General features: G+C 48.0%; 1 long non-coding RNA gene across 1 annotated transcript; it reads right to left on the reverse strand.

Moving 5' to 3' along the window:
* Positions 1–4110: 4110 nt before the first annotated feature.
* Positions 4111–5811, reverse strand: LOC306831157. The gene is made up of 2 exons (XR_013780062.1): positions 5565–5811; positions 4111–4739 (listed from the first exon to the last, which is right to left on the reverse strand). It is a non-coding gene; the product is annotated as an uncharacterized lncRNA (long non-coding RNA).
* Between the last annotated feature and the right edge of the window lie 20257 nt (positions 5812–26068).

A 26068-nucleotide genomic window follows, 5' to 3' on the forward strand; every position in this document is an offset into this window, starting at 1 on the left:
CCACATGACTGTCTGCCATCACAGCAGCAAGCTCTGAAAGTGGAGGGGTTTCCAACGCGTGGATGCAGGGGGTTAGAAAGCGACCTTGCAATGATGTATGACGGCTAAGTAATGTTAGCTAGCAGGGATCTAACCGGTCCCCCCGCAAAGCAGAATGAAACAAATGCACCATTTTAAACAAGGTTTCTCAGTGAGCCCACATACACAAACTCATCAGAAGAGATTTGACCTTTGACCCAGCAGCACACAGCCTCGGAGATGTGTGAGATCTCACAGTCAACACAAGCGCTGACATCTTCAAGTCTTGTTGGCGTTTTTCACTCGGATGTTCTCTCCGCTCTCGTGGTGTGTTTTGAAGACGTGGCCGCGGCGCTCGCAGTCAGCTCGGACTTGAGTGACAGGCGATGATCTGATTTCCTGATCAGTGAGACTGCAGCAGATCTTCAAGGCTTTCTTTGAAGTGATCAAAGTGAAAGAGCGATGCTGTCAGATCCGGACAGAGTTTAAGGAGGCCACCGTTTGTTAATCGGCTCCTCCGCCCGTCTTCACTCGTTCATCATTCAGAAACGAGAGAACGTCGAGCAGGTCGCCGTCTGAAAACCTCTCAGTTTACATCCATTTAAAGTGACTTCATCTAAATGCTCTGAAACAAGCTAAGTGTGTTTCCTTGCAAACTACTCCTCGGAGTCTGATAGCTGTTTTTTATCATATTCGAGATGTGATGGATGGAGCAGAGATAAACATTTAGCCTCTCTGGATACACGGTTCTACCATTATCCACATTCCTGTTTGTCTGCAGGCTCATCCGACTGGCCTTCAGGGGGAAGCCGCTCGGATTCCCCGCTGGATTCGGCTTTTAAAGCAACAATATGTAACTCCTCCACCTTAAAATAGTCCTTTTTAAATGTTTATTTTATGATAAAATAACTTTCAACAGGGAGGATGGCGTCTCTCAGACGTCGCCTGTTGACCGCGGTGTGTAACTCTGGCCTCGTGTTTCGAGTTATTGATGCAATGGTGGACTGCCCTTTGAGATCCTGTTTGCCAAAGGGCGCGATAACACTGGCAACCCGCGCCGCGCTGTGCTCGGGCACGAATGATTAAAAAGTCAGATTTGTCCGAGCTCACGTGTTCGAGCAGTTTGAAATAAGGACGAGCGGTTTTTTGAGTTTGTGGTTGGAATAATTTAAACACGAGAGCGTTGAACACACGTCAACACACCTTCAGGAAATAAATATCTTCTATGAAATGATAATGAGGGCGCAGCCTCGCCATCGGCCCACCTCCTCTCGCCTTAATCCCTGCACGCCTGTTTGTCACTTAAACGAAAGCTCACAGACTGACAGGCCGATATCTGAGTCTTTAAAACGAAACTACCAGCAAATTAATTTTTCATCTTTTCTTATCAGTGACTGATGGGCCGCCGGGTCCCTCCCAAAACCCCCCTGTGTCCCCGCGGGCAACTCCTGCAGCCCGGGAACCTCGGTTTTCATCCTAAACGGTGGTAAATGGCTCGCCGCACAAATAATGCATAAACAGCTGTTTTGCCCAAGTAAGTTATCCTCTTAAAAGATTCAGAACCCTCTCTCTCTCTCTCTCTCTCTCTGCCGTCCCGCAGACTCCTGCTCTCTCTCTCTCTCTGCCTATCTCTCTCACTCAGTTAATTCATCAATTTCTTATGATAGCAACAGTTCTGCTCGGCGCGGGTGTTTAAGTACCAATTAGGGGGGCGGGTTCCCCTCGGCCCGTTCTGCCACACCTCTCCTCCTCCTGCTACAGCGCCTCTTTCCCTCTCTTGCCTCTTTTCCTCTCTTTCCTCTCTCGTCCATTTTCCTGTCGTTTTTTTGTTTTTTTCTTTCCCCAGCCGTGTCCCGTCCCCTCTCCATCCACACCACGAGTCCACACTTCATGTCTATCAAATCTCTCCTCTCATCTCAGAAGTCCAAATTGGAAAGATTTCCTTGAGTCTATATTAACTTTTTAGTACTTTGAATTATTCATCCTGGATAATAAGCGATCAAAAGGCAGAAAACACGCATCAATCAGGAGACGCTTCTCGTGGGCGGCTGCAGCCTCAGACCAGCACAAACCAGGGACTCGGTTTTTAAGTTGTTTTGAGCAGGTTTGGCTCCAGGACAGTTCGAACACTTTGAACTTCATCTTGTGTTTGCACTGATGAAACTGCTGGTGTAGGACGCATGACAGAAAATATCACATATGAAACATCTACGTCTGAGTCCATGCATGCAAGTTGTTGTTTTTAATGGGGGAGGATACAGAGAACCCTTCCCTCCCCTGATAGCAGATCTGGCACCATGATTAAGTCGTGTAAGAGGGGCAGGCCACTCTCTTGGTTTCTGAAGTGCTGCCACTTGGCCCGGGAGTCGTCTTCAGGCTCAGACTCCTCCAGAGGAAGCAGAGAGGGAGCTGAAGCTGTTGTGTCTCGAGCCTCTCAGATGTCACTGCCAAGCGTGTCTGCTCACAAGAAAACACACAGCGTCCAACTAGAACACACTCCGTCATATAACAAGGCTGTGTGAGGTTAACTAGTTAATTCACAGAGAAACAAAGAAGAAGAAGAAGACCCTTAATCGTGCATTTGTCAAACTCCTTTACTTTACTCATGTGCATTTGATGCATTTTGACCTTGACAGATTTTGCTAATATTTCGCTTTTTGGGAGCCAAAAATCTGCTTTAAAGAAAAATGCAAATCAGGGCGAAAACTGTCCTGGGATGAGAGTCTCCGCCCGACAGAACGGCCAAGAGGTTCCATCTGAACAACCAAGAGACAAACATACAGGGACTGTTACGATGAGTTCTGTCTTTGAACCCATCATGATTTTACAGATCTGGAAACCAGAACACTTCCACACACATTTCATTCACTGCTTTTCCTCGTTCGCTCGCTTAAACAAAGACATCAGTCATGTAACGTTGATCCACCTCCCGTTACATTTCATATTCAAACTGAAAGATGGTTCAGCGTTTCCAACATGGTGACCGCCATTGAAAGGCTTCAAAACTCTGCTTCACTGAGTCTATGCGTCCATCTTTATACGCAGTCTGTGACACTGGATCAGACCGTCTATAACAGAGGACCCGAACCCACTGCAGCTGCAACCAGGTCCACAGCCTCTGTGTGTGGGGAGCGAGACCGTCCACCCACGAGGCCGTCTGGTGCCCCGATATGTTAAGTCCTCTAGGTTACATTAAGAGGTAAAGATCCCAGTGTCTTAATGGTTTCTGCATGTTTTCAGTCAAACGCTCACTTGGTGGTTGGAAGTTTCTCTAACTGTGTCCGTCTCTAAAACTTGCCGTTACTTCGGTTTTTATGCAATATTCATTTATAGTCTTAAGTCTCGTTACCCTGTATGGATTTTTCTTTCCCCAAGTCTGGCAGGACGACCTTCATTTTCTCAAACAATCCTTCTTCTTTTTCTTGCTTTCACATTTATATGAAATATTAACAACGGCGGTGTGATCTCAGCGCCGAACTGCCGGGTGATGGCACGCGCGTTTTGTTGTTTTTCCCCCAAAACTGTCTTTTCGTAAAAACCCACACGGACCCGATTCCGCCCCCCCTGCTGCCATCTCTTCTTCTTCTCCCCTTGTAGGAGACGCTCTACTTTCCCCTCGCTGACATGAAGTTAAGAGAGATCTCTTCTCCAATCAAATTTCGCCTGTTTTCATCACAGCGGCCTGTGAGTCAGAGCCCAGGGAAAAGGAATCCCAGAATATAAAAACCTCATCTTTGAAACTGTCCCCAGATTCTGCCAGTCTTTCAAGTGCGCCATCTAGATTCATTTACTTCCTCTTTCATGTTAGAAATTTGGTTTCATCATGGCAATTAGCTCTTTCGTGTCCCCACCAATTATTCCATTACATTAACGACTCCTCCAAGATAATAAGGCCTGTAACTGATTTCATCTGAGCAGCCAGGCCTCCTTGTTCTGCCGCTCGTGTGTCCTTACACCTCATTTAAAGGGCTTTTCTACCATCTCGCCCTCATTAGCGGTTCAGAGAGGAGTGTGTGTGCCTGACAAGTAATCCCTACACACACACACACACACACACTCACACACACAGGGTTAATAAAAATCCAAGCTGTGTAAAGTAATTTGTCAAACATTGCCTTTAATGGGATGCACGGAGGGATCTGTGACACAAATGAGCGTTTGTTCCTCCCTTTGTTGTTCCCTCTGTTTCCTTTTTAAAGCCCACCAACCACTGCGAGCCCACCCGAGTCCATCTTTGCACTTTTTTTTTTTTACCCCCTTTTTTTTTTTATAAAACGGGAACGTGAAATCCATCCTCCCAATCAAGAAAAAAGGAGAACAGAATGAAAGTAAAGTGCTAAGGAGTGGAAGACGGGTGGTTGGGTGAAAAGGCGAGGAGTTGGGTGGTGTTGGAGGGGTTAAATGAATCATTCATTAGGTCCACAGAGAAAGGGAGCGAGGGGAGAAGGAGAGAGAGAGAGTGCAGGAGAGACAGAGAAGCTGGAGGAGGAGGAGGAGGAGGTTGTTCAAAGGGGAACGCCGTTGATTTTTCTGGCCCATCCACAGAAGCAGGAGGTCGGTCGCGGGGAGCCCAGGGGAGCTCTCCAGTGGAGAGACGGGCGTTCGGTTTGGTATAGACCCCCCACACCCCCTCTCCCGTGTGCCCCCAGGCTGATAGGGTCGGCCTCCAGATCTCTCTAATGAAGCCCCTGGCCTCTTCACCGCGGGCTGCGCTGAGAACGCTGCAAAAAAAAAAAAAAAAAAAAAAATCAAGTTGCTGAGAAGAGATTTCCATCAGATTAAGCTGAGTCCATCACTTCATCACTTTCTACTTATTGAATACTTATTGAATTATTCATTCCAAACATGTTCCTTATATATAAATCTAATTCAGTTAGACTAATGCCCCTATTGTTCACAGATGAGGCACAACTCTGAGACCGTGACGCTTTAAGTTGGCTAATCTTGTCTCCAAAGCTCGTAATAGAAGTTTAGATAACCGGTTTGATTCGGGTTTATCTGGCTTTCTGTGTTTGTTGCATGCTAATGAGAATCTCTTATCGGGGGTCATTTTAATTCTTGGTGTCGTGTGTGCTCATGCGGGCCGAGCATGTGAAATAACAAACTTCTCCATGAGACTTGTTCAGGAATCGTAGCACTAGCGATTAGCACGCTAACGATTAGCATGCTAGCGTTTAGCATAGTAATTAGCAGTACTGGTTTGTTGTATATTAAGCTATAAAGGCGCGTGCCACCTCATTTAAATTCTGTTTTAATTTGATCAGTAAAATAGCATTTATGCTAGTAATTGTGTTAACTGTTACATGGAAATGAATAACACAAGCTATTTGTACAAGCAATATTATTTGGGTGAGCTTTGATCAGGACAGTTCTTGATTTCTGCTTTTGTTGTTTGCAGACCACACACACACACACACACACACACACACACACACACACACACACACACACACACACACTCCTATACATTCAAGTATATGGAAATGCGTTCTTACCAACACCACCTGAACAACGCGAACACCTGGACCTGAAGTTACAGTCCTCACCTACAACGTCCCTCTTTGGAGTCTACCCTCACTTTTTGCAGCGTTTGGATCGCCGTCCTCACCTTCATCTCTTCATCGGCTCCCCAGCAACGCTTCGCTCTCCTTTCCCACCGAGAACCTCTAAGGAGCTGAACACACTCCGAGAAAGGCCAACGCTTTGGTACCCTCACACACACACACACACACACACACACACACACACACACACTCGCACACACACCCCTGTGAACTCAGTCTTTGATTTCTGCATTCCTAAGCAACCGTCCAGGAGGTTTCACCCAATCACCTCCCAGTTTGTGCTAATGGAGACCCCTGTGTTATCGTTACTTCTCTCATTACTCCCATTAAGACAACAATTAATCACCATAGAGGATCTGTGAATGCAGGTTATTTAGATCTTTTAAAGTAAAGGTTTGAGGTGAGCTGAACGCCTACCCAGACTTTTTTTTTTCTGCCGTCAAGCTGTGGAGAATTAAGAGCTAATTTAAAGCACAATGTACAGACACCAAACAAACAACAACGACAAAATGATCTTGTAGTTCTCTCTCGTGATGCGTGTACAGCTGATGGGTAAACTTTGCTGCGCTGACGTTCCAGAAACGAATCCGATGTGAACGGTATTGCACGTATCGCCAATTTATTAGGAAAAACTCCCAACGTTTCGGTCCCTCCTGATGCTGCAACAACAGGTCAAAATTAAACTTCAGCTCGTTTGCAGAGCTGGTTGAGCTGCGCCGGTTTACCAAGGCTAAAGTCTTTGAAGAATGGGCCGTAGGTTCTACTCCCAGTCTGCTCCTTGCATGCACATCTACCCCGCTCTTTCCCACGTGTGCTCGCTCTGTCTTCATCTATCAATAACGGCTAAAACTTTCAACAAGAATCTGCCTGTTTGTAATGTGAAAACGGTTCAACTTCTTTCTTTCTTTCTTTTGCTTTAGCATGAAAAAAGAAATCTGCATGCACAGATTGGAAGCATCTTTACGCTTTTATTTCTTTTAAAGAATAAAAAACAGTAAAGCACAAAAAGTTCTTCCCAATCCGTGTGCGAGTCCTTTTCCACACTGCGGCTCTGTGCTGCAGGCTGTCTATTAATGGAACCCAGCATTGATAAAATCCATTGACTGACTTCAGTTAATATGCTATTGCATCAACTTTGCTTTAGTTAACAAGGGAGGCTGATGCACTCCTGCAGGCAATACTCCTCAAAATCTTCCCTCTCTCATCGCTTTTCCCCTCCTTTTTCTGATTTCTGCCCTTATTGTAATTCCACAAATGTTTGGATATCCCCGGGACAGAAAATCTGAGAAACCTCTGATAGTGATTTTTCAAGCGATTTCCTCGTAGGGTTTTCAGCTCTGCCTCTCTTCTTCTTCTTCTTCTCTGTAAATCACTTCAGGGAGGCGGTCGAGCTCTGCAGCGACTAACTAGATTAGCCGCCAAATTAAAAGTTGATTATTCCCTGGATAACCCGTGGAAATATATTTACCCAGCGCCATTTAACATTTAAAAACCCGCCGCTGCTCGTGAACACTCAGGCTCGTTAGCGCAATAGCTTAAGGCCGAGTCTACAAGGACTGTAAGTGTGCACATTATAAGAGTGGTACTGAGTGTGTGTGTGTGTGTGTGTGTGTGTGTGTGCTCACACACGGGGCAAATGAATCAGAGCTAATTAATCTAATTCAAACACTTTGAAAATCCTTCTGACGAGGCTAATTATGTCTGCGTCTCATCATTAGCGCCGCCTCGTTAAAAGAGAAATATCTTAATGGCAGCCAATGAGGCGACATGTTACTGAGGGTTTCTCTATCGTGCGTCGAACTGTCGAACTATTATTTCCAAAGATGTTTGATACCAAACAATCCATCGGATTGTGTTGTAGTGACTTCTTGAAGGTCTTCATCTCGTCTCTCGAAAGCCTTCTGGTCTCGGTCTCCGACGAGGCGGACGTCACCTCACGAGGAAAACGCCTCTAAAAGAATGAAAAACATCATTTGTTTGATCTTTTTTTAATCATCTCGATACGGCTGCAACCTTCCAGGTGTTGCGGTCTGAGTGAGGGACACGCCCCCCCTAAACACAGGACGAGGATTTTGTCGTGATATTTACGGGTTTTGGACTTGTCCAAGTCTCGCACCTACTCGGCCTCGGTCTCGCCTGGCCTTCGTCTTGGTCTTGTCTGTCTCGGAGGACTCCGGTCTCGGTCTCGGTCTCGGTTAGCGCGGTTTTGACTACAACCTTCGAAGGATGGAAGGTCACGTGAACAAGACCGTCAGCGGTGAATATTCGTATCTCTGCAGATTTTCCAAACCGAAGGCCTCGGGGTCGAAGTGGAGACGGGTACGTCCCTCCTGTCGACAGCTGTACGCCATGTCTCTTAACAAACTTATCAGCATCGATCTGATCCGATCGCTCCCTGCATCCCTCGGTGTTTAAACGTGATGCATGTACAGTAGAGTGCACTGAGTGGACACGGGGCCGGTCAGAGGCAGAAAAACAAGGGGCCCCTCCATTCATAATTCACTAGCTGGAAGAGGACTGTAAAAGTGTTGGTGGGGGAGAGAGAGAGAGAGAGAGAGAGAGAGAGAGAGAGGTCCATTAATGGAGGAATCGGGTCCTGAGTGGTTGGGGGGAAAAGAAAAATACATCTTAGCTCTGGTTTGGACGGTTTGCTCCTGTTTTCACTGCAGCTGAATGTTGAAGATTCAGGTTCCAAAAAAACATTTTCCCCTCACTCAGATATATTTGTCCCCTCTTAAAGACGGCTTTGTTATGGGGGGGGACGTGTCCTGGATTCTAGTGTTGGAAAAGAAGACCGGGACAAAATGTCGGCCTCAAGTGGACAGAAGAAAAGAGTAAATGTCTCTGCGGCGTTCCCGCGGGGACGAAGACAGATCTGTGTCCAGTGAAGTGTGGCAGAGAGGGTTTTGTTGCTTTTTCCCCGACATGCGTGTCCGTTCTGTCCACTCCGGAGACGAGTCTGTGGGGACGCGGGGACACTCAGGTTGTATTTTGTTTTCAGCTTTAACCCTCGGAGGACCGTCACCTTTCTACCTGCCTGCAGCCTCCACTCTGCACCTGCTCCGACACAATCCAGTTTATTTATGTCGCACATTTCAACAACAACTCAAAGTGCGAAACAGAAAAATAAAACAGAACATTTAAAAATCACTCAAATCATTCAAACTTAATATTCAAGTAAAAATAATTCAAATAAAATTAATATAAGGAAAAATTTAAAATGAATTAAAAGTTCCAGAGCAGAGTGAAAGATTAAAATCTTTATTAAAATAGTTGACTTAACGACAGCAGCTAGGTTCCAGATATACGGAGCATAGAAGCTGAACGCTGCTCCTCCATGTTTGGTTCTGACTCTGTTCCAGATATACGGAGCATAGAAGCTGAACGCTGCTCCTCCATGTTTGGTTCTGACCCTGTTCCAGATATACGGAGCGTAGAAGCTGAACGCTGCTCCTCCATGTTTGGTTCTGACTCTGTTCCAGATATACGGAGCATAGAAGCTGAACGCTGCTCCTCCATGTTTGGTTCTGACCCTGTTCCAGATATACGGAGCGTAGAAGCTGAACGCTGCTCCTCCATGTTTGGTTCTGACTCTGTTCCAGATATACGGAGCGTAGAAGCTGAAGGCTGCTCCTCCATGTTTGGTTCTGACCCTGTTCCAGATATACGGAGCGTAGAAGCTGAAGGCTGCTCCTCCATGTTTGGTTCTGACCCTGTTCCAGATATACGGAGCGTAGAAGCTGAAGGCTGCTCCTCCATGTTTGGTTCTGACTCTGTTCCAGATATACGGAGCGTAGAAGCTGAAGGCTGCTCCTCCATGTTTGGTTCTGACCCTGTTCCAGATATACGGAGCGTAGAAGCTGAAGGCTGCTCCTCCATGTTTGGTTCTGACTCTGTTCCAGATATACGGAGCATAGAAGCTGAACGCTGCTCCTCCATGTTTGGTTTTGACTCTGTTCTAGATATACGGAGCATAGAAGCTGAACGCTGCTCCTCCATGTTTGGTTCTGACTCTGTTCTAGATATACGGAGCATAGAAGCTGAACGCTGCTCCTCCATGTTTGGTTCTGATTCTGTTCTAGATATACGGAGCATAGAAGCTGAACGCTGCTCCTCCATGTTTGGTTCTGATTTTCTGATGGGACAGACAGCAGACCTGGACCAGACCACCTGAGCGGTGTGGACTGTTCGTAGTTAATCAGGAGGTCGCTCATGTGTTCTGACCCTAAAGCATTAAAGGCTTTATAAACCAGACGTTAAAGACAACAACCCGAACACCGCTGGCTTATAACCTTACTGTCGACCTCATACAAGCCCACTTCAAAAAGACGCAACTGTCCCTTTAATTTCAGTGTTTTAAATGAAGGAAGCAAAATGTGCAGTTTAAATGTTGACTTGTGTTTCTGACACAAATCCATTATTTACTTTAAACTGGTCTGGTCTTCACGAGGGGGCGCAGTCTGGAAGTGTCCTTCATCGTCTGGAATTTTCTTAACACATAAAACACACACACACACACACACACACACACAGAGGAGTGCATGTTTCTCTCAGACACGCGGGGAGTCCCAGCCTCCTCATTGATTCTTGCTCGCTGTCCGTCCCACCGGTCTTGTCCTTTAAAACACGGCCGTTAGGAAACTCACTGGCGTGTGTGAATCTGTGTGTTCCCGACTTACTTCCTCGCATTATCTGCATGGCTGGCCTCCGTGCACTAACACAGAGTCATGATTTCTGTTACCAAAGCAGCTCTGCAGGGACAGAGTGTGTGTGTGTGTGTGTGGGGCTCAGATCAGAACAGCTCTGTGCTTTGCTCCGAGGTTAGGGTTAACGTGTCAGGCCACAGTGTGTGTGTGTGTGTGTGTTCCTTCCTTCACTTGTCATCCATCCTTCTTTCCTTATTCCTTGCGCGTCTCAGGGTGGAAGTGAAGGGAGTAAGGGAGTGATGAAGTCAGCGTGGCCTCGTCTTTCATGAAGGTTTTTACCGTTAGCTGGTGCTAAAGCTAACTGTCTCAGAGGTCTAAATGCAGTAAACTTGTTTTACATTCACGTATTTGAATTTGAACTGAAACAGTTGATTGTGATTCTTTTATTTTGAAAGTGCAGTCCGTGTCGCGGCTGCGTCCCTTCGTGTCTCCAGCTCTGCACAGGTGAAGCTTGTCGAGGCTCACCTGGAGAGACGCACATGGTGAAAAGCATTTCACTCGTGTCCAGCCGGATTCTTCAGTGTCCTATAAGATCTCACCGTTCATAATCGTGACGTCACTATTTCAGCTTGTAGAACTTGCACAACCAGGTCCGGCCTCTGCTTGTAGTCTCAACTTGTCTTCCTCCAATCGTGCACCCTTCTTCCTCTCCTCTGGCTCCGCCCCCTCTCTCAGCCCTCACCTGCCCTGCTCCTCCACCTCAGACCCCAGGAGGATGTTTCATGCTGGCCATGCTGCTTTTTACGTGCCATTGGCTCTGCCATGTTACAGTTCTGTCTGAAGCCTCCTGCATCATTTAGCAGAAACCTCCCACTGCGGGCGGAGGACAGGTAGCAGCAGGAGAAGAAGAAGACAACAAAGTGAAAGGGAGAGAGGAACTAAACAGAGACTCAGCACTCAGAGTTAAACTGTGAGGAACTCGTGCAGCAGCTTCAGCCTCCCAGCCTGCAGGACAACGAGCTCCCCAAAGCTTCGGCCTCTGCAGCTGACCGAGGTCAGAGAAGGACCTTCACTACATCACTGAGTGGACTCAAAGCTCTTCCTCACTTTGTCTCTGAGGAAGACGTCTTGGAGACTTTTCTGTTGACACTAGTGATTACAGAGAGGGAGCGACCGAGGTCAATAAAATAATCATGGTGGATTTAAAGTCTCTTTTGTGACTTTATACCTCGACAAAATACCGAAAGCAAGTCCGACTTAGTGAAGATCCTCTGAGCATGTAGCAGGAAAGCTGTAACTAGGAAAAGGCTGCAACCAATAACATGACATTAAACCATGAAGTATGTGTATTTACTCTGATGACCTCACGTTCTTTGAGAGTAAATAAACTGAAAAAAGTACAAAAAAATAAAATAAGAAAAGACAGAAAAGGACAAAGTTCTGAGTGAACTCGTTCAGTTTGAGGACAGAAACTTTGTGTGTCGGTCGTACGGTGTGAGCTGACGTTTTCCCTTCACATGTTCGACACAGTCGCACAGTGAACTGTCGCAGACGGTTTGGCAGCGACGGGATGCTTTTCCCTGACGCTCGCTCCTTCACTTTTACGTCTTACCGAGGATTCCCCGACAGGAAGTGTTGTCCTGCGTCCTACAGGGACGTTTAAAAAGGAAGCCTCTCTCCTAAGAGGAGCGAGCGGCTCCCACTTCAGAGGCTTCCTCTCCACTCGTACGACCGCTTCCTAATCCGCTGATCACCTAAATGTTTCAAGAAATGACAGGAGGGAAAGTTTTATTAATTCATTCAGCTTTTAGGCTTTTGGGGCGGTTTCTTCACCTCCCCCCCCCCCCGGGGTCTGGGTGTGGATGTTTCCTGGTTGTGGTTGAGTCCGGGAGGAGTGTTTTATAAATAAATATTCTATTTCCTTCACACCTCCACTGCCCAGAGGAGGGTAAGTCATCCTGGCAGCAGGCCTCTCAGCCTCGAGCTGCCTCCGTCTGCAGAAGACGGGACGCACAGGACCCGGAGCTTTCTGGACGTGTGAGTGTGAAATCTGTGTTTACTGTTTGAAAAAGCAAGACGCTCCTTTGGAGAGGGATGATGTCGGACACGCTGTTCATAAAAACTCCTCTGATACACATTAAAGACGGCGAAGAAGTGAGCAGACAAGAGTGGGAGACGAGGGGAGAAAATGGCAGATTATAGTTACACAAGCATTACTCACAGTCAGAGGAGACCTGGTCCCATTGGTTTGCATAAAAGTCAGTGGGCGGAGCCAAAGAAGCATGCAGTCTGGAAGTGATGTCTGCAACGGTTGCTGTCAATAAATTATTCACAGCAGGATTACATTTTCTCAGCTGCAAATTTCAGTCACATTAACCCCCCCCCCCCCCCCCCCCGTTGAGTTATTTACTGAAATATGTCAAATTACAGAAAACAGTGCAGGATTTTTTCTTTCCCCACATGGTTGTTTTATGTGGCGGTGCCTTGTTACCTTTAAACGAGCGTAACGTTTGCACGCTGATCCAGCCGGCGCTGCACAAAAACAACGAGACGAGGACGAAGTGACAGAAATAACAGAGAGATCGTCCAGGACGGGAGGCGAGCTGAGACGGAACGAGTCCCGGCGAACACGAGAGAGATGAAAGTGCAGAGACTGAGGGCGAGGCCACACCTGGCAAAGGGTCAGCAAAGCACTCTGCACCCAGAACCAGGTTAATGGGTGTGGGGGGGTGGGGGGGTGGGGGGGGCGGGGGGGGGCGACAGGGGGAGGTGGGAGGGGAAGGTTGTTTTAGTGAAGCTTAAGAGTAAAGTAAGACAGACGGGGACGAGGAGGAGGAGGAGGAGGAGGAGGAGGAGGAGGAGGAGGAGGAGGAGGGGTAAATGGGAAGAAGAGGAAGGTTGTATTTTTTCTGGCTCGCTCTCATCTCTCCTCTTCATCGCCCTCCTCCTCCTCCTCCTCCTCCTCCTCCTCCTCGCCTGTTTTAATCTGACTAAATAGGATAACCTGCTCTTCATAAAAAATGGATGCCACTTCATTCGGTAGGACCTACGAGCGGGCCCCAAGAGGCCGCGGCCAGCCGAGTGCGGGGGCCCGCGACTATCAGGTCTGGCCAAAATCACTGGCCGTAATTAATTACCACCCTCTCCCCCCCCCCCCCCCCCTTCTTCTCCTCAGCATCCAAACACCAATCATCTCGACATAGGAATGAAATTTGGTTAAAAAGCAAGGCGATGGAGGTGCGAGGGAGGAGGGTGAGGCAGCAAACAGAGGGAGGGTGCGAGCAAGCGAGAACGAAAGATATGTAGAGAGAGAGGGGGGGGGGGTGAAGCGAGAGGGGAGGGGGAGCCAGGTCTGGTGCTTGCTAGGCAATGCAAGGAGCCTTTTTACCCAATCACGTGGGAGAGTTTGTCAAGCAGGAGATTGCAGTCTGAAATATTAATGTCCCCCCCTCCCTCCTCCCCCCCCCAAGACCGAGCGAGCCAGCTCCTGGAAGGGACACTCGCCCGTCAATATTTCATGAGCCGGGCCTCGGCCCAGACACGGGCAGGCGCTGCTGGGCCGCCCGCCCCTTTAACGCTACACGCATCAGCCATCCCTACCTTTAATGTAGCCAGCGGTGGTGGTGGTGGGGAGGTGATAGAAGAGTGTGGGTGAGAGAGGTGGGAGGTGAGGTGAGGGGGGGTACTTTGGTGGTCTTGGGCCAGAATAGCCCCCGTGCTCTAAGTGATGAGGAGGAAGAAAAAGCAAAGGAAAGACTGGATGAAGATGGAGTAACTCCCTCAAAGCATGTCAGAGTCTAACGGGTCGGTGAGGAGAGGGAGGACGGGCCAACGCAGTAAATCTTGACGATCTTGTCCGGGGGGGTACAAGGTCCTCAGAACACCTCGGAGCTGCTGAGAGAATAAGGGATTTGATGGGTTTTAGATTCTGAGGTTGAAACACCATCTCAGCTCTGCAGGTGCAGTCGATCGGCTGCTCGGGAGCGAACTCATCATCACGCTGCTCGTGCTCTAACGAGATTTGACTCTTTTCTCCGAGCAGTTGAGGAAAATCCCTGATCTTAACGGGCTCTATCGATTGTGAGGGGACAGAATCGGGTCCATCTATCGGGTCGCTCAAGGTCCTTAGTGGAGTAATCCAGATCTAAAGGCCTGATGAGCGTCGGGTCAGACCTGACGGCCAAACCGTCTGCAAGCTCACGTCAGACGAGCTCACACACACACCTGATCCTTTAGCTGTCTTGTGATCCAGCTGCTCACAGACGGTCTTCAGAAACAGAACCGCAGACACAGAAGGATGCACGCGTGGATCCTGTGGAATCTGTCAGAGAGTCACGTACATGATAACGCTGGAATGAACCCCGGTCTACGACTGCAGAGCTGCAGCAGCCTCACATGTTGAGGAGGTTTCAGTGGTTCATTCCACGGCTGACCTCCAACACTATCCGTGACTCAAAGCAGCGTATCTGCTGTCTGCTGTGGAAGAAGACCTGTGTGTGTGTGTGTTGGAACATGTGTGTGTGTGTGTGTGTGTGTGTGTGTGTGTGTGTGTGGGGGTGGGGGGGGGGGGGACACTGAGGCCTCTGAAAGCCCCGTTGGAGTCCTGGTCTCCTGACCTGTGACCCCTCCTGACACCTCAATAATTGATGTGAGGGAAAAGGGACGTCCCGCCTTGGGAGCAGCTCCCTCACCTGCACACACACACACACACACACACACACACACAGACACACACACACACCGAGCACCCCGGTGTCCTCCCCCTCACACACTCATACACTCCTCACGACACGTTCACACACACGCAGCCTTATTGATTTTGTTAACTGAGCCGATGCTGTGGACACACACGAGAGGCAGGAGAAGTAAACACATCCTCACACACACACACACACACACACACACACACACACACACACACACACACACACACACACACACACACTGAGAGGCAGGAGAAGTAAACACATCTTCACACACACACACTCCTCACAGCGCTGGTTGATGGTCATGTTGGTGGATAACCGACATCAAAATGTGACTTTTAAAAAAAAAAATACACGCCAAATAATTTCGTCGATAAAGTGACGAGCGAGACGAGCGTGTTTTTTTTGTCCGTTGTGATTTCTGTATTTTCACTGATCATGAAGGAGAGCCAATCAGTGATTAGTTTATGCTGCCACGTGGTCGCTCAGCTTCCTCCACAGAAACGGCGCCCGACTCGAGAGCGGCCCATGAAAAGCGTCTCACGCTGGCAGGTCGCTGGTTCAAGGTCAACTTTGAAGTTTTCATCATTCAGAGGTGAAGCAACAACTTCTGTTTCTTCTTTATTAAAACAGAAGAAAACGAGACACGATCCAGCGGGACAGTTCAACGACACACGAGAGTCTTCACCATAGACCGTTGGTTTCTGCAGCTGAGTTTTGATGGCGGTCGCCATGTTGGATATGAGGCGGGCCTTTGGCTTCCCATCCCGGAGAGGCCCGTACCTCTCAACCTTCATGAAATCAAAATGGGAGAAATGACCTAAATCTTTTTTTTTTGAATATTTAGAAGTTTTTAGTAAAAACAGAAACACGCATGCGTCATGTGACAGGAAGAGGAAGCGCAGGCCTCGGCTGCTCGTTGCCCCAGGTGTCCTCTGCTCTGGTCTTTGCTGTCTTTTGTCCGCTAAGTACCAGTTTACAATATTGATGAGGCCTGGAGGTCCAAGCAGCAGCAGGACACACAGTCTGGGGGGCATCTTACACAGTAAGTGTGTTAGAGTGGTTAGTGTATTTAAAGCCTGTACGTGTCGGGGGTTAAGATGTGTGTGTGCTCATGTGTGAGGTCAGGAGCACAGAGCCTGTTTACAGCACATCTGCCATCTTACTCTCAAAACGCAGATTCTGTTAGTGGGTCACATGACTCTGAAGGGACCAGATCCTCTCTTTGTTAATGAAGCTCCTTACACGTTAATATCACGACCACTGCCCCCCCCCCCCCGCTCTCTTCCTGTTCAGACGTGTCTTAAATAAATGCAGGATCAGATGAATTAAACAGCAGCGAGCTGTCATGCAGTATACCGACATATCGCCTCGGGTCAGACACACACAAAGAGCAAACACGCCGGATTAAAGGTTTACATCGTAATCTAGAGGATGAAAAAAAAAAAACCCGTTTCAGCTCGGTCTCTGAGGTCGTGTTTGAAAAGGACGAATCCCGTGAAGACGTGTTTTTCCCTGGAAACTGAATTTAAAAGAAAAGTTTAGGCTCAGGTGTTGTAACACTCGACCTCATCCGAAGCACTAAATATCATCTGGAGAGCAGTGTGTGTGTGTCCCTGTGTGTGTGTGTGTGTGTCCCTGTGTGTGTGTGTCCCTGTGTGTGTGTGTGTGTGTGTGTGTGTGTCCCTGTGTGTGTGTGTGTGTGTCCCTGTGTGTGTGTGTGTGTGTGTGTGTGTGTGTGTGTCAGACATTTTTACGCCACATGAAGTGTGAAATTGAAATGTTTTTCCAATCTGGTTCGTGTGTGTCGCTGACCTTGTCTCCACATGTGATCACTCTCAGATATGCATTTCTATTTCTGAATATTCTAATGACACGTGGAGGCCGCACGCAGCCGGATGCGGCGCCCGTCCAGGTGAAGACGTCTCCCGTTAGCTGTGTCCCAGTAACGTCCTCTGAGGGACACAGACATGGAGACCTGCTGAGATGAATTGACTCGTCCCATTAATCCCACTGACTCCGTGCTGGGAGCAGTTCATGGTTAAGCGCCTTGCTCAAGGACACGTCGGACATGTGGCTGCAGGAGCTGGGGATCGAACCCTCAACCTTCCTTCCCATCACTCATGCTGAACAGACAGGCGACGGGGAAGTCAACACAAGTTGTTCTGAAGCACCGCCCCTGTTGCCTAGCAACCTAACAGGAACTAGCTAACGTAACCAACAACATGTTTTTTTATTGGAACGGTTCCTTCCTCTGGTCCACGCTGGGACACGGACCGTCTCCACTCAGCTGTTCAGCTGAAGTCACGTCTCCGCCTCGGACAGCCATTAGCTTTCTGTTAGCAACATGATGTCATCACCAGGAAGGCTGATGTCACTGTTACTATGTCAGTACGTCTTCTTTTTTTACTTGATGAGTCATTGGGTGCAGAATATGTGTCATAGAAGAAGAAGTCAGGCGGCGTTTCATCTTGTTCTCAGGGGCGGATAAGAGAGGAAGTGATGGCGTTTCTAAAACATTTCCCGCCTTCAGAAACCATCGGGTCCACGTCCATCACGGAGGTCGTGTCTCACACAGTCTGTGGACTGATCGACAACAGGAAGCTGAAGAGTTTATTTCATTGATGGTTCTCTGTCGCTTAAAGGTACAGTACGTAGAACCCCGACCACATACCCCCCCCCCCACACACACACACACACACACACACACACACACACACTCGTCTCCTTTAAGAGATCCCTAACGCCTCACCTCTTCATCCTCACCTACAACATCTTCCTTCCAGCACGTGACTTCTTCGCCGTGTTGCCCTCCTCCTCCTCTTCGTCGTTGTTGTTTTTGTTGTTTTCCTTGTTGAAGCGTCTTTGAGTATTCAGAATTCAGCAGAGAGTTCAGAGAACACACAATCAGCTGTGAGTGAGCAGAGAAGCCTTCGTGGCCGCAGCTTTGGATCAATTATGGCGTCCGCTTGGGTATTTTTCATACTCTCCAAAACAAACGTTTTAAATTTAACATGGCCGCCATCACTGAGTCGGCCCCCAACAGGTCTGATCGTTTGCTTGGGGGAATTTCTCCGCGGGATGGGAAACGTATCAAATATTTACTGTCGGGTGCCAGCTCGTGGTGACACACACTGCATGAATTTAACATGGCCGCCGCAGAGACAAAAGGCGAGCCCTGCGAGGAGCACGCTTCCTGCAGACGATTCGGGGTTTGGATCCGAAACGACGGAGAGAGAGCTGCTTGATCTTTTAGTGTTTTTCAGTCAGAGAGGGAGCGCGTGTTTGAGCGTGTGCAGCTGCTCGCATGCCACCACCAGCGTGTGTGCATGTGTGTGTAAATGCTGCTCTTTGCACGCATGCAATTCTTTTGTAAGCATGTGAGAGTGTGTGTGTGTGTGTGTGTGTGTGTGTGTGTGTGTGTGTGTGTAGTGCCCTTGCATGTGTGCCAGTGTGTGTGTGTGTGTGTGTTTTTGCCTTAAATTATGGGTGCTGTTTGTTGAGTGGTCCAGTGGAGCGCACAGTGACAGATGATGTAAATTATTAATTGCAGTCTTTCCTGTAGCTGAGTGTGGTGGGCCTTGTCCTCCTTCTCCCTCTCTCTCCTCTCCTTCCTTAGCTCCTTCTCTTTGTCTCACTCTCTCTCTCTCTCTCTCTCTCTCTCTCTCTCTCTCTCTCTGCCCTTTCTTATTTTTTTACTTTCCTTATTTAGATCACGTCTTCCTCGGAAACATCAACCCCGTTTCCACGTTGAAACCTCTCAGCCCTTTAACAGTTTCTATCTGCTCTGCTCTCCATCCATGATGTGTTTGTTTGGGAGGATTTGAAAAGGGGCGTCGTTGGAAAAAGGTGAAAGACTCACTCCTCACCACACAGAAGACTGAGAGCGATGTGACGACGTCACCAGGACTGCAGAGAAACAACGGCAGAAGAACAAACTTCAAAAAGTTCGGGATTGGCGTATCATGTGCACGCAAAAAAATGCAATTTGGCGTTTGCATTGCACGACATTACAATGTTGTGTTATTTATATGCAAAACTGTGAGACTGGGCTGTTCCCCCCCCCCCCCCCCCCCACACACACACACACACACACACACACACTGAAACGCTGTACCTCACCTTTCACATTCTCGACACTCTTTCCTCCGCTGCCAGCTCAGGGAGCATCACGCATTTTGCACATGGAGACACTACAGCTGCCCTCTGAGTGCCACAGCGTGTTCACTTCCCCACCTGCAAATGGCCTCTGCACACACACACACACACACACACACAGACACACACACACACGCTTCACACAGAGTGGGCGTGTCTGGACCAGGAGAAGTGCGTGTGTGTGTCATCATGTGTGTTTCGGGAGGTGACAACAGACCTGCTGATGCTATGAACAGAATCAGAGAAGAAGAAAAAAAATGACCTCAATGCAAAAATGTTACACATCATTAATTTTTCACCGATCCGTGTCTCGCCATGAATATCTCCCAGAATGCACTGGGTGTTTTTTTATGCTCTTTCCATCTATTTTTTTTTTTGTTTCTATCAAAGTTTACATTTTTCTTCCAGTCAACACGTCATTCACCGCTCCACTTTTAGAGGGTTTTTTTCTGAGGCCCTCAGCCTGATTTTAGACGACAGGTTATGCAGCTTTTTCCCCTGATTTTTGCCTCACAGGCTCATTAAAGGAAGAACATGTGACCCCTCTCCACTCGCTGCGGCACGAAGGAGTCATGAATGAGAACGTGCCACAATGAAAGCGTCACCTGTGTCCTGCGTCGTTGTGTTAGCGTGCTAATGTTAGCGCTCTTCAGTTAGCTCGTTAGCTTCAGCATCTAAAAACTCTTCATCCAAATAATCAGTGAGTATGTTCTTCTTCTTCTCTCTAAAACAGCTTTTATACACAAGGGGAGGAGCCATGTAAACACAGCTCTGACAACAACACAGCCAGCAGGACTCCAGCTTCTCCCTCAGTCAGGACTCACACACACATTCACACAGGACACACTGAAGTTATCATATATTAATGTTTAACATGTCACAGACTCTAAATTTCATCTTTTTTTTTGTGAGCCACCATTATCTTAAAAAAAGCTGAGCTGAATCTAAAGATAGAAGTCAGACCCTCGTGTGATTTTAAAATTTCAAACTGATTTTAACTAGTTTTTTTCATTTTTAGCACAAATGTTTAACATTGTTTTATTTATTCAGCTCTTTCCTGTGTGTTTAATTTTGAAGGGTGAGACATAAAACCTGATCGTTCACATTAAAGCGCGTCGTGGATGTCGTGAAGTCAAAGTCCGCTCTCAGTGCGACGCTCTGTAGTGCTATCATGTACTTTATGATCTATTTTTCATCATTCTTCCATTTCCCAAATCAAAAATGTATCCCAGCATGCAGCCTTTCTGTCTGACTTTGGCCCTGAGGGGGGGAGGGGTTGGGAGATGGAAGTGGGCGCCCCCTGCTCTACGACCCCCCCCCCCCCCACCCACCCACAGCCTCCTGCGCTGGAGGGTGGCAGGAGGACAGAACCCCGTCCTGGGTGCTGATTTCCTGTTTACTTTTTTATGAGGACTCTCGCCTGGGTGGCCTTGCCCGTCTCGCTGTGCTCAGCTTGTCTCCTTCGTCTACATGCTCTTCATTTCTATGACCAGCTTTCACCTCCTCCATCAGGAGGCCTGAGTCATCCACACCAAATTAAAAACCTCCTCCTCATCCTCTTTTTTTATTCCATCAGGTTGGGACACCAATAAGAAGTGCGGAGGAGTTAATACCCTCTGGCTTCAGATCTTCGTTTACACAACTGTTTTCACTTTTTTTTGGTTTTTCACCAAAACACGGCAAAAGAGAAAATCTAAATTTAAACCCTCAAATTCCAAGGTTGCTCTGTTGCTCCACATCCTGCGCTGGCCGAGAGGATGTGGAGTGAGATTGATTTCACACCCGGAAAAAGTCAGTGCAGAAGAAACGTGGATTTGTTATTAACTTGTATCTATCCGAGTGTGTGTGTGTGTGTGTGTGTGCGTGTGTGTGTGTGTGTGTGTGTGTGTGTGTGTGTGTGTGTGTGCGTGTTTGTGTGTGTGTGTGTGTGTGTGCAGAAAGTGTAAATCTGGATTTTGTCTTCCCTAATGTGAGGGCTTTATTTCTTATGTGCTGAATGTGCGTGCATTAACTCGTCTCCATGGCAACAGCAGGAACGCCGGTTTAATGCGTCGTCCCCGTCAAACGGACGAGAGAAACGTTGGCAGGAAATATCTGCAGACCTCCAGAGAGTGACGGAGGAGGTTTGTGTTTGTTGTCGACGTCCTGCCTCTGATAGAACAGGGACAGTTTTAGATTAGTTTTTAGCCAATCAGACGGCTCCATTCTTCATTCACTAAATATTTCTACAGATTGCTCCTTTAAACAGAAAGAGACAAATAAAGCATCACATCTGACTCTTTATCTGAGGAAAGATTCAGCTGAAGAAATACTGCAGGTCTGAGTATGACTCCAACCCTCCACACACACACACACACACACACACACACACACACGCACGCTCGCGAACACACACACTATCACACGTCTCCACGCCGACATGAGCGCACACACAAACAGTGATGCGCTCAAAGACACGAGAGAAGAGCAGTGTCCATTGATTTCTGGATGAACATCGATCACATGCACAATTAATTGTTCTTTGAGGCGTAGCGGCTCCGATCATCATCCGACTTCAGGTGGAGATCGATCCGGAGAGAGGAGGGAGGGAAAACCTTTATATACACGCAGGAAAGCTGTGATTTACTCCCAGGAAGGAAAACCACAGTGTGAAATAAGAATGATGATCTGTAATCAAAGCAAACGTTTCTTAAATATATGTTTCACTTTAAGTCCTGTGGGGGAAAAGACGACCTGCGAGACGACGCTCACGTGTCCTTCAAAGCAGGGAGGACGGGTATCGCTGGTTATTATTGTCATTAACAGTTTATACTGAGAGTTTAATGAGACCATGTAGTTTCTACATGATGCAAGAGATGAGCGCGTAAGTGAGGGGGCGTGGCTTCAGGCAGAGCACACCGCAGAGGGGGCGTGGCTTCAGACAGAGCACACCGCAGAGGGGGCGTGGCTTCAGGCAGAGCACACCGCTGAGGGGGCGTGGCTTCAGGCAGAGCACAACGCAGAGGGGGCGTGGCTTTAGGCAGAGCACACCGCAGAGGGGGCGTGGCTTCAGGCAGAGCACACCGCTGAGGGGGCGTGGCTTCAGGCAGAGCACAAAGCAGAGGAGGCGTGGCTTCAGGCAGAGCACAACGCAGAGGGGGCGTGGCTTCAGGCAGAGCACATCGCAGAGGGGGCGTGGCTCCAGACAGCACAACACAGGGGAGGCGTGGCTCCAGACAGCACACCGCAGAGGGGGCGTGGCTTCAGACAGAGCACACCGCAGAGGGGGCGTGGCTTCAGACAGAGCACACCGCAGAGGGGGCGTGGCTTCAGACAGAGCACAAAACAGAGGGGCGCGTGGCTTCAGAGGGAGCAGGGGGGGTGCAGGCGGAGCACTGAGGGAATTCTACTTTTGAAAATCCTGCTAGTTTTCAAAGTATTGATTCACGTCTCCCGCCGAGCGCACTGGAGTGAAACAAGAGGTGGTCTCGACTGCGTGACGTTTGTGTTGATTCTGATCAAATTCACCCGACTTTGGGGTCATGTGTTCTGTGATCCAGGCCCGGGTCCAGGGTCCAGGATGTGAAACCAAACCTTTAACCAGCCTTTAACAGGAAATCAACCAACCTCTCCAAAACACCACCTTACCCGAGTTACACACAGCAGGATCAGAGACGTTGTTACTGTGTTTATTCTCAGATTCACAGTTTGAATGAATGAACATGCTCCGTGCGTCTTCTTCTCTGGAATATTTCCGTGTTGCGCGTGCGGCCGGACTCCTCGTGTGTACGCTTGTGTAGCTACACGCCGTCGTATTGATTGGTTAGCGCACTGTTGTCTCTCCTTATTCCTGCTAAATGGGAAATTAAAGCTAACTGTCACACAATTCTGCACTGAAACTCCATCAATAATTCAGCCTTCCCCTCGGTCGACTCACACACACACACACACACACATACACACACACACACACACACACGCTTCAGAATAGAGAAACACACACACAGTAGAAACCATCTAATGATAATTCACACAGGCAAGAAAAAACAATGAAGACAAAATGGACCAAAACATTTTTCCACATAAACTCATTGAAACATGTTTGACCTTCTTTTCTGCAGGATCATCATGGTTTCTTTTTTTAAGGGTAGATCTTTTTAAATTTAGACCCTGGTAGTTTTTAAAAAAAGAAAGACCAGCGTTCAGTCCCTCCTGGTGAAACGGGGTCATTGTTTGGGTTTTTGTTGCGTTCGCTCAACAAAATGTGCAGCTTTTCTTTTTCACTGACTCAACCTGCAAAACGTCGAATGGAGTTCATTTCCTGCCAAATGCAGTCATGTGATTTTGTTTTGATTCGGACCTCCATCCTCAGAATCAGAACGCTTTTGTTGTTGAACTCCTGAAAAGTGATGCTGAAGAGATGCAGCTTCTTGTGGTACAGATGTTGTAGAATACTGAGCTGCATATACACGGCCTGATAGCAAATCCAATGATTATAAGCTTGTGCTCATTTCCAGCCCTTGGCTCTTATATGGCAGTGTGAAGATTGAAACACAAACAAGGAAGAGAGAGAGAGAGAGAGAGAGGAATAACTCCCCCTCTAAACAAACTGAGCAGAAACCAAATCAAATCTCCGATGACTTTCTGTGAAATTCAAATTCTACCCCAAGACGAACTCACCAGGGAGAAAACGAGGGAAGGATGAAAAAAAGAGGGGAAAAAAGGAAGGACGGCCTGATGATGGGATGGCAGCGGGATTGTAAGAAAACACGGCCGAGACGATGTGGACGATGATGATGATGTGAGCAACGTTAAGACGGGCTTGTTTTCAGCGGGGACGGGGCGTGATCGATGTTTACAAATCATCCGTGAAACGAAAAGAGCAAGACGGCGAGTTGGGCAGAAAGACGTGGAGGGAGGAGACGACTCTGAGAGACGTGACTGAAGACGACGAGACGGACTGATGAAGACTGAAAGTCCTCATGATCATCTCTTCAACTTATCACCCATGTGTTACAAATCTCTCTCCTCTTTCTCCCTCTCTATACTCCTCCCTCCTGTCTTAGTACGTACCCCCCCCCCATCTCCCCCCCTCCCTCCTTTCCTCTCTCAATCTCCATCTCCATCTCTTTCCCTCCACCAGGCTTCCAGCTTCAGAGGCGAAGCTCCATCTGATCAATAATGGATGCTGCTGTCTCCGACACTGCTGGAGAAGGGCCGGTACATTAGGTAATGCAGGGGCTACATTTAACTGGATGGGCTTGTTAATGCGTCCCGCTGGGGAAACAGCCTCCCAACGCCACTCCCCCCCCCCACCTCCTCCTGTACCTCCCTCCCTTTGCCATACACATACACATGAACTCACCCATCACCCCTCCCTGCCTGCTTCCTCACCCGCCGCCATGCAATGCAACTTCTTCCTCAAGAGGAAGTAGTTGAAACGCGCGTGCTCCGAGGTGGATGGCGTGAGACGGGTTAAATGTGTCTTTAAGTGTGTGCTGCACCTCTCTAAACAAAAACATCACCTTATGTATGAGGAAACGTTGATTTGCATGCAGGAGGAAATCTCCAAAAAGAAGCTTAAACCCTTTCTGACATGCCGTCTCCGTGACATCACCCGCTGGGTCCTGGAGGGGCGTTTTGAAGTCGCCATATTTGAAATACTTTTAAACTGAACTCTTAGCCTTGAAACACAAACACAGGAACGACTCAAAGGTCTGAGCTGTGAACAATAACAACGAGAGACAAGAAATGAGCCGATGGAGCTTTAATGCCTTCCCGGTTTTGATTGCCTTCCTCTTCACCTCCGTTGCTCATGTTGCACGAGAAACTCCAGAGGGTTTCTATTAATGCATAAAAGAGATACTCCCTTAAAACACATGTCCAAGTGATGCAATATGCATGCAGTTGTTAGGATGCATCATGTCTGCACGTTCTGCATAACAAATATTATGTTAGCGGATGTGAACCAGTCGGGATGGATCAGGATGCAGATTGAAGCAGGAAAACCTGTTTTAATTGGACCGATTTATTCATCCAGAGGAAAAGGGAGTAGTCTGCCTGGAAGATTCAAACTGATACAGAATCAGAGCCACGCTTTTTTTTTTTTTTTTTTTTAATCTCCGAGCTTCACAGAAACGATGGTTGAATAAACACACAGCTTCATCACCTCCAAAGTGGATGTGAATCAGTCGAGGTTTTTGTTTTCATCGGATGCTGCACAGAGTAAAAACACGTTTGTTTAATAGCATCACGAACTCTCCAAAAACAATTTGACTGAACATCCAGTGTGGCAGCGAGGGAGGAGATATCTGTCCATAGAGATCTACAAAGAGCCTGAAATCATCTGAACTCCTTCTTGAGTCCGACCACTTGTTTTCTTGATCTTTAAAACGTTAAGATCTGATCTTTTTATTTTACTGCGTGTCTTTACGTATCAATCATTGAGGGAAATGTGAGTTTTCATCGTGAGAAGGGGAATAAACAGAACGTGTGCAGCTGTAGGTTGAATGGTGACTTTGAGTCTTTTTATTTAAAAATCTCTCCATGTGCAGATTTATACCCAAAGTCTCGAGCCAGCTGCACATCTTCATGTCACTTCTCTCTATCTGAGCGGCCCTGGCTGGCCCCTGTCGGCCCCGCGTGGCCCCAGATGAAACCCATGATTGGTCCTCTGTGGGAATTTTAAAGGTCCCTCAATTAGCCGTCCATAGAAGTGCCTCTTATCCCCATTCTGCATGCGGGCCTCGGCTGGGGTCCTGAACCCTCCCAGCTCCTCTCGGCTCTCTTTAACGCGGCGGCTGGACTCACCTTGTCGGGCGACGTGCATCATATGCAAACGAGAAGCAGAGACGGAGACGGGCAAAGGAGCACGGAGAGGACGGACTGAATACATCTACATGTGTGAGCGGGACAGACCGAGGAAACAGAGAGAACGCTTGAGGGACTGAGTCCTGCTGAAGAGACGTAAAAATGTCAAACTGCAAATTAATTGAAG

This window comes from Symphodus melops (genome assembly GCF_947650265.1).
Source record: "Symphodus melops genome assembly, chromosome: 11".
Taxonomy (NCBI): Eukaryota; Metazoa; Chordata; class Actinopteri; order Labriformes; family Labridae; genus Symphodus; species Symphodus melops.